General features: G+C 43.5%; 1 protein-coding gene across 19 annotated transcripts in view; it reads left to right on the top strand.

Moving 5' to 3' along the window:
- The window catches only part of Nvl (nuclear VCP like), a 126157-nt gene that overhangs the window by 78153 nt on the left and 38193 nt on the right, over positions 1–9811 (top strand). For all 19 annotated transcript variants that reach the window (XR_008218030.1, XR_008218027.1, XR_008218028.1 and 16 more), the window contains 2 exons: positions 3483–3570; positions 6068–6145. The gene's annotated coding sequence lies outside the window, so the exon portion shown is untranslated. The remainder of the gene's footprint in view (positions 1–3482; positions 3571–6067; positions 6146–9811) is intronic.

Below are 9811 nucleotides of genomic sequence, written 5' to 3'. Positions count from 1 at the left end.
AATATCAGAGTCTAAGTTTATGTCCTAAGCTAGCCTTTCCTGACTGCTCAAGAGCTTTTCAGACCCGACCCCCTTCTGTCACATTTAGATTTTGTAAATGTAGACTCTAGGGAAGGGTAAGGAGAAAAATGATTCAGATTATAACGTAGCTTTTTTTAAAGTAGTGTTTGGCTGGGCGGTGGTGGCGCACGCCTTTAATCCCAGCACTCGGGAGGCAGAGCCAGGCGGATCTCTGTGAGTTCGAGGCCAGCATGGGCTACCAAGTGAGTCCCAGGAAAGGCGCAAAGCTACACAGAGAAACCCTGTCTCAAAAAACCAAAAAAAAAAAAAAAAAAAAAAGGTAGTGTTTGACATTCTAAGAAAAGTACTTGAGCTATAGAATGACTAGAGAGGGACCCTCGTTTTAGCTACATCCAGGTCTGCAGTTTCAGAACCTCTCACTGTGGTGTGAGAACAGAAAAGTCACCTAAGCACAGACCAAATGCTTTGGGCTTTGAAATGGCCTGAATCTCTTATCTAGCTTTCATATCTTTTATTATTCTTGGCAAGAGATATTCAATAAGATAATCATCCCAGTCATTCAGGAGGATCCATCCAGTGTTCCGTCAAAGTCCTGGAAGTCTACACAGCCCCTGATGGTGCTGGGTATCAGGAGAGACAAGGGTTTTCCTCCACACCAACTTCCCCCTTCCCATTCTCTAATTAGTTAGCTAGTTTGTTCTGGTTTCTGTATTTGAGACAGTGTCCCTCTGTAGTTCATGCTGCTCTCCCATCTGAGATGCTCATTCTCAGCCTGGGATTGCAGGTACATGCAAACACATGCAGCTACCATTTAATTTTTGAACAGGCATTTGAATAATCATTCAGCTGAACTCTTAGAATGACCTGAAAAGATTTGGGCCTGTGAGATGCTATGTCAATGCTAATTCACAAAAGAAAAATTACAGTAAGCCTTCCTCACTCTAAACAAACTTTGATCATAACATCTACTTCTGGATATCAAGTGGGCACTACACCCTGTCAGTAACTTTTTGTCTGTAAATATCTGATTATTTTGTTGTTGTTGATGTTACTGTTGTGCTTTTGGATTAGTAATGACCAGATGCATTTGCAGTTAAAACTGTCCCACACGTGGCTGTAACTAGAGCAGGACTGACACGAGGCTAGCACTCTACCTCACCCTCTGTCCTCTGCCCTTCAGGCCTCCCTCAGATTTGCTGTTCCTGCCCAGTATTAGAGGCCTTTGTGCCATTTAGAGCTGGCATCTTTAGTCCCACAGGCTCTGCGGTCTCAGAGTCTACGCCCCTGAGCTGCCTCTCCTGGTGTCCCTTTTCTTGCAGTACACAGCCTTCCCAGGGCTCTGGGCCTCCCTCTTTCATAGGGATGACCTCCATCAGTCGAGATGCTTACTCATTTCTGTGGGGTTCTGTGGGATTCTGTGGGTTTGTCCTCACATCTCTGGTTTGGATACCTCAGTTCCCAGTTGCCAATCTACTGCTTAAGTGACATGTCACAAGCAGGGCCACCCTGAGATGCTGGGCTGTCTGGTTATCCCATGAAAGCCAGATGGTTCCTCATGCTTTCTTTTTCCTTCTCAACTCAGCTCAAGAACAAAAGTGGACTGTAGGGGAACTTACATCGTGACCTCAACAGAAACAGGAAAAAGTGTATTAAGACCAATTTAGCAACAGTTTTGAAGACAATCCAATGAAACCTACTAGTCAGAATGAAAGATAAATAGGTGGGAAATTAGCAAACAAAATCACTCCACTCTGTGCTTTTATAGAGCAGCAGCAACTGTTTCAAAGTACAATTAAATTGAACAAAACAACTATGAGAACATAAAAATGCATCTAGAAACACCTAACCAAAGATTTCAAGGTCAACCATCTGGTGGGAGATATACAGGGGAGTGAACCAGGGCTTGTGGGTAACAAGCACACACCACCACCCAGCACCAAACTCCATCCAATAACATAAGCTCTTTGTAGAAAGACACTAAGGACTTGAATTCATCATGCAATAGACCATACTAATAGACCGGGAGGCTAAATTCCATAAAAATATCAGTTCTCCCATTCAGCTAGTTGATCTACAGATTCAAACTGATTCTAACCAAACTTGCAAGTAGAATTTTGTTGGAAATTGATCAGATGCTCTTTAAATTTACATGTAAGAGTAACATCAAGATGAAGACACACCAAGATAACTACAAAAGAAGGAAAGTGACTTTGCCAGAGATTGTAAATTCTTATACAGCTCTAATAGGTCACTTATAGAATATCATGGCTATTTCTGGATGCAGTAACAAATTACCAGAGACTTGGTGGGTTACCAAAATGTAAACATATCCGTATAATTCACAGGCAGGCCAGTGTACAACCTTGGCACAGGCATCTTCACTGTCTGGTGAGCTCTCTCTTCCTAATTCAGAGAGAACATCTTTTCACAGTGTCCTCATGGTAGAAGTAGAAGGAAGCTCCCAAGGAAGCTCTTTTATAAGGGCTTTAACCCTATGTATGAGATCCCTACTCTCACTTCTCCAGGGCCCTGCCTAGAAATACCATAACACTGATATGTAACCGATGAATTTTAGAGTAGACACTTACTCTGTAGGAGACAGAATATATATTATTAACATATGAAGAAAGGTCATAATAATGGGGCAGAATAGAGGTTCCAGAAAGAAATGCTATGAGTATGAGTACCTTAAAATGAGTGAGAAAGAAAGAGTTTTAAGTGAGATGAACCCACTCCACTGGACACTAACATGGTTCAGGTAGATTATGGCTAAAATGTGGAGGCTGAAACTAAGTTATTTTTAAACTTAGGAGACATATAGTTTATTACATTTAGGGAGGATTTATTAAAGACAAAAAGCATAAACCATCATGGAAATACATTGGTCACTAAGAGTATAGGTCAGTGGTCAGAGGCATGTTTAGTTTGAGTCCTGAGGCCCAGCCCTGGAACCACAGACCAAGAGTGAAAAAGAGACCAGTTAAGATCTGTTTATCACAAGACAAGAGTGGAAAGTCAAGCCAAGAGAAAGGGACTGCAGTGCAAATGATCAAGAAAGGATTCTGATGTAAATACAAGGAGGACTCTGAGGACACTCAGTGGGGAGGGAGGGGAGACAGGACTTATCAGCACAAGAAGCACTATGGCCTCTCAGTCAGGGTCTAATGAGGAGGAACACACACTTTTACGTCTTGGTAACAAAGGGATTCTATTGTGATAGACTGGTTACACAGATAGTGCAAAGTTCAGAGTAACATGGACAAGGAAGACTCTGTCCCTCAGTTGGAAGGCCTCCTCCTCAGGCAGGAGACAGCAGGACCTCAGTACCACATCCCCAGTGACAACAGAGCCACCCAGGGCCTGTCCTGGAGCCCAAACTATAGCAAGTGGGACCTGAAGCAAAGAAAAGAAGGGACAGATCCTTGACTTATCCTTCTGCCTTTCCTCCTGTCTCTCACTAGGCAAACAGCCAGAATCCAGCTGATGTGGAGCCTTAGAAGCAGCCTGAAGGGTAGAAATACTCAAAGGAATGAGTCTGGGAGTAAACAGGTATGAGCTTATGTAAACTGCCCAGGTTGATGTGAAAAATGTCCCCCACAGCCCATTCTCAGAGGCATGTGGATAGAAGCCACAGTAAGATACAATTTCAGAAACTCTGACTGCCAGAGTGAAGGTATGGGCAGATCTGTGTATCTACTCTATAGTGAATCAATCATAAAACAATCTATGAAATATGATAACAATTTAACATCTCTAGAAACTGTCTCATCAACATTCTCCCAAGAAAATCTGAATATCTCTAAGGGGATGTGTTCTGGTGTTTGAGCCATGCATGGCAGGCTGTTTTTCTTCTTCCCAGCTCAGCATAACAGAGGCATCCCAGACAGTCTCTGGCCTCAGTTCCCAGCCTGGGATTGCAGTGCCTCCATGGAGGGCAGGAGGCCAGCATTTCTCATTCCCGTTTACTTCTGCATGTTGCAAAGACAGGAGAGTGATGTTGAAGTCAAGGGCTACACTCACACTGCCACCCTTGACTCAATGGAGTCTCGGACAAAGAGGCCTGCGTGCAGATGGACACAAGGCGCTGCCCTCACCTTTAGGGAATGTGACTCCAGACTGTTTGAAAGAGAAACAGGTCGTAAGAACAGAGCTCCAAAGCTTTCTCCAAGGAATGGGAGTTGGTTAGGCCAGAACATGAGGAAATTCAAGGCTTAGAGTACACACAAAAACAAGACATTTGGTAGTGGGCAGCTAAGAGGAGGCTTAAGACCAGCAAGCTTAAATCATGTTCCATTAGGTTACCAGAAACCAGTGAAAGAGACAGGGAGGAAGCATTCAGGGGTCACAACACATCTTAACAACTGGATTCACTGTCCTCCCCTACATCCCACTGTTATCTCATTGATAAGAGTCAGCACATGGAGGCCCTGGATTCCATCCTTAGCAGCAACAGGAAAGCCCCAGATGTTCAAAGTCTCCTGTGGGTGGACATGTTTGGGTGTGCCACCACAAGGCACTAGAGACGGCTCCCTCTGTGAGTTGCTTCCACAGTCGGTCCCCCTTACTTCCTGGCAATCTAAAGTTGGCTTCACAACCAAGATTCAAGGGCAAAGAGAGATTGTGTCACACCCAATAGGTCAGATGACATGGGAAGATTGGGACCTATCTGGTCCTCCTACCCTGGTAGTGGAAAAGAAACAAGAACACCGTGATCTATTCTAGACACAACCATGGGACAGATAGGTGGCAGTGGCCAGCAAGTGTTGGAACAGATACTAACGGGTTTACAAATTGTCTCACTGGGGGAAAACCACGACAATATTAACCGTGTTTTACAGTTGATCAGCCACTTATTGTCTTAGAAACTGGCAGATGGACTCTCTGTAGGATCTTGATTCCCTTTGCAGTCCCCAGAGTATTCTTTATTCGTAGGTTGCTTCCGTTGTCTTCTAAGGTCACTTCCCCCTCATGCAGGCCATGTCTTCTAAGCATGTAGTTTAGGCTCATTCCTCTTTGTATAATCCAATCATAAATCACGCCAAAGCCAGCTGTCATGCCACCACCAAATGGGTTCAGAATCCAGTTATGAAAATGACATCTGCTGTGGTTTTGTACATCTTGCCTAATTTTTCCCAGAATTTCTCTCTTGGGTGCTATTTTCTTCCCAAAGTGTCTTAGTCAGGGTTTTTATTGCTGTGGTGAACACAAGGACCCAAAAGGAAGTTGGGAAGAAAAGGGTTTATTTGGCTTACACTTCCAGATTGCTGTTCATCACCAAAGGAAGTCAGCACAGGAACTCAAACAGGGCAGAAACCTGGAGGCAGGGGCTGATGCAGAGGCCATGGAGAGGTGCTGCTTACTGGCTTGCTTTCCATGGTTTGCTCAGCCTGCTTTCTTATAGAACCCAGGACCACTAGCCCAGGGATGGCACCATAAACCATGGTTTGTGCCCTCTGCCATTGAGCACTGATTTTGAAAATGCCTTACAGCTGGATCTCAAGGAAGGGTTTTCCCAGCTGAGGCTCCTTCCTCTCTGATGACTTGACTTGTGTCAAGTTGACACACAAAACCAGCCGGAACACAGGGCAAAGAGCATCAGCTACTGTTTGTTTCCTCTGAAGTAGACTGGCCATGAACTTCCTTCTCAGAATAATTCCTGCATCATTCATGGTGTCTGCAATCCTCAAGCAGCCAACGATGTAAAAATAACAATATTAAATATTGATGAGGACGGAAGAGAATTAATTGCCCATATATTCTTAGGAGGCCGTAAAATGTTATCATCATTATGGAAAACAGTTTTGCATTTGTTATTAAGTTAACCATACATTTGCCATAAGACTGACAGCCATTCTATTCTTTGCTCTTTTCCCTAGAGCAATTAATACCTCCTCAAATAAGGATTAGTATGTCATTCTGCAACTTTTATTCACATCCAAAGCTAGAAATGATTTGGTCATCCATAGCTGACAGGCTAGAGAAATTCTGGTATAATTTATTTATATGATATACTGCTACTTCAGCAATGTGTTTTTTGGTGTGACAGGTAAAGAAACTCCATTTGATGTCATACATCCATCTTGGTACCCACTAGCCATTTGTCTCTGACTCTAGTCCCTGGAAGGTAAGTTCTCAGTAGCCCGGACTCAGTGAGCCCCGCACAAAAACATAAAGCCGTGTCCGTCTACTTGTTATGAAATGACTAACTGCTTCTTTGGCTTCTGTAACTTGCTTACGTAGATACCCAAAGATTGTTTTGGGTCATCTAACTTGGCAGAAGAGATAATCTATTGCCTGCTTGCATAGACAGTGAAGTTCTTCTTGTGTCTTTTGCTTTTAAAAACGCTTCCCTACACTCCTCCTTCACGACATGCCTGAGATTGGGCTTCAAGGCTGTCGTCCTGCTAGCAGCTAATCAATAAACCCTTTAAGTATGACTGGATTGAATCTATGGTCTTCTCCCAGGGATCACAAACTCCATGACATTAGAATCTCAAAATGATACTGGGGAAATCAGAGTCCCCTGTTGGGGTTCTAAGCTTGATTGATGAAGGAATTTAAGTATGTACACAGAAAAGCTCAATGACAGTATTTTTAGAGTTTAAAAGAAAAATATTTCAGTGTAGTCAAGCTGTAAATCTCAGCAGCTGCTCAGAGAATAGGAGAGGGAAGGGGAAAGCCCTCTGCTTCAGGTAAGCCAGCATGGAGAGCTGTCACATGGTAGCAGACATCCACATGGTGGAGAGAGGAGGCCTTAGAGAAAGTGTAATGAATCCAAAGATCAGGAAAAGCATAGATTCTCTCCAGCATTTAACATAAAGAGGAGGCTGGGTGGTGGTGGCACCTGCTTTTAATTCCAGCACTCGGGCAGCAGAGCCAGGGGGATCTCTGTGAGTTCGAGGGCAGCCTGGTCTACAGAGCGAGATCCAGGACACGCACCAAAACTACACAGAGAAACCTTGTCTTGGATAAAGAGAGAGAGAGACAGGAGAGAGACAGAGAGAGAGGGGAAAGGGGAAAGTTTTACTTTTCTGAGTTAGGATGTTAGTTATTATGTGGCGCTGTGTTATTCATTAAGTGGCGCTGTTTACCATGTGAGAAAAGCCACGAGGCACAACAAAACCCACTATAAGAGTTTATTAGGGGAAAGAGAACAGGGGGCAGAGCTTAGGCCCATGAGAAATGGTGCAGGGAGAGAGAGGAAGAAGAGGGGGGAGGAGCCTGTGACCTGCTTTTTATGGATTCCCCCCACCCAACACCCATGCATGTGCATATGCATGCAAATTACGTGATCACTAAACTTACGGATTATGTAGGACCTAAAGCCCTGAAATGACTAACATCTTGCCTGGCTACTGAATAGCACAATGTGTGGTCATGTAGCCAGGGGAATGGCCAGGAATTCCAACATAAGATCCAAAAAAGTGAGCAGACCCTGCTTGTACTGATGAGTTTTATGTCAACTTGACACAAGCTGAAGTCATCTGAGAAGAGGGAACCTCAATTGAGAAAACACCTCCATAAGAATGATCTGTGGAGCATTTCCTTAATTGGTGACTGATGGGGAAGGTTCAGCCTTTTGTGGGTGGTGCCATCCCTGGGCTGGGGGTTCTGGGTTCTAGAAGAAAGTAGGCTGGGCAAACCATGAGGTGCAAGCCAGTAAGCAGCACCCCTCCATGGCCTCTGCATCAGCTCCTGCCTCCAGGATCCTGCCCTGTTTCAGTTCCTGTGCTGACTTCCTTGGATAACAAACAGTGATATTAAAGTGTAAGACAAAGAAAGCCTCTTCTTCCCGAGTTGCTTTGGTCATGGTGTTTCAGCACAGCATAGCAACTCTAATTGAGACACTGCCGAAACTCATGGCTTCTTGGTGTATGGAGCTGGGTTAAGCAGAGGGAATTCTGGGAAGGAAGATACAGTATCTCTTTAGAGGAATAATAATTCTACTTTTCTTCTTAGCACGACTTAAGATAAACCGACCTTCTTAGGGTAGATCCTTGGCCAGGTCATTGACATGCCCCAACTGGAACATTAGGTTTCCAACCAGGCCAGAGATTCTATTCTATTGACCAGAAGTTTTCTCTTAATGGGCCTTTATTACTCTAACAAAACTATTAGGTAGAAGAAAATGAGACTTAAAATGGTAAAGCCTATTCGGCTCCTTTTGCATAAGAGTGTAGAAAAACAAGCCTTGTCTATAGTGATAGGAAAACATTTCCATGGTCATCTGAGGCCAGAGTGCCTCTGGGATCAATGAAAAATACAAAGTGAACTTATTGAGTAGTGACAACATTCTATATCCTAATATGTGATGCTGTGATGTGACAGGGTATAATCTATGTGTCAAGTTTAAAGATTCAGATGGTTAAAACAAAACAAAACAAAAAAAACCCTTCATTTCCAGTTGTATCCCACACTCATGTTATAGGGATGATGGTAACACACTCATCAGATTTCTTTTCCTCCTTTCTTCCCTTTCCCCTTCTCCCTCTTCCTTTCCTTCTGTTTTTCATTTATTTTATTGAAAAAAGATCTCATGTATCCTGGGCTGGCCTTCAACCTCTAATCTTCCTGCCTCCGCATCCTCAGAGTTGGGATACAGGTGTATGCCATCACACCAGGCTTTACTTATCCAGTCTTTAAATGCTTTATTTCCTCTCTACCTCTTTTCATCATCCACACTGACAGCCAAGGACCTGATTCAGCGGAAGCAAAGGCATCCTACTCTAGAGAGAAATAGATTGTGAGATTATTTTTGTCACTCGGTGACCTAGTCCATTTGGATTATGCTAACACATTACTACAGTACAGGTGGCTTTGAAGTAACAGATTTTCAGTTCTGGCAGCTGGCAAGCCCAAGGTCCAGACAATGGTAGGCTTGGCTGGTGAGGGCTGCTTCCTGCCTCAGAGGCTGCTGCCCTCTCACCATGGTTTCCAGATACAGGGAGGGGGCTTTGTGAGTTCTCCTCTATAATGGCAAGGATAGCTATCACCCCACAGAATTTCCACCTCCTAGTATCTGAGTTTGAGGACTGGACCTCAACCTAATGAGCTGTGGGGGAAACATTCATTCAATTTACAGTACATTAGCTCATTTTATAATAGAAAACAATCCCCATGATTCAAAACCATATTTGGTACAGGTGGTGGCAAGTGTAGCTCATTTGGAGAGTGCTACCTAGGATGTAGGTGCCCTGGACTCCATTTACAGAGCAGAAAGAAGAATCTCAAAGGTATGTGAGGAGAAGGGAATGTCCACTACCAATAACATCCAACCTGTCCTGTCCTAGCTGCTAACCCTAGGGCAGTGGTTCTCAGCCTGTGGGGTGTGTCCACTCAGGGGGTCTCAGATCAGATATCCTTTATATTAGATATTTACTTTACAGAGCATAAGAGTAGCAAAATTAGTTATGAAGTAGCAAAGAAAATAATTTTATGGGTGGAGTCACCAGACATGAGCTGTATTAAAGGGTTGCAGCATTAGGAAGGCTGAGAACCACTATCTAGAGTTATAAAAAACATGTTTCCACCAAGGTTTATTTATGACTGTTTATGCCATATTTGTAACACTCAAATATAGACATCACAAGCACCTGTTACTATGTGGCAGGAGAAACAGAATCTATTGTAGGATACCATAGGACAGAATACAATGTTTTTTTTCTGCATAATACTAAAATGAGGAATTCTGTGTATTTGCACTGACCAGATATTGGCACACTGGATGCTAAAAAAAAAGATGTAGAAAAAAAAGTAAGGCCTGTACAGGAACCAATAACTGTGAAATTAC

The sequence above is a fragment of the Peromyscus californicus genome, unplaced genomic scaffold, assembly GCF_007827085.1.
Source record: "Peromyscus californicus insignis strain IS unplaced genomic scaffold, ASM782708v3 Scaffold_14__1_contigs__length_90479793_seg_2, whole genome shotgun sequence".
Classification (NCBI taxonomy): Eukaryota; Metazoa; Chordata; class Mammalia; order Rodentia; family Cricetidae; genus Peromyscus; species Peromyscus californicus.
This window is presented reverse-complemented; position numbering and strand designations above follow the sequence as displayed.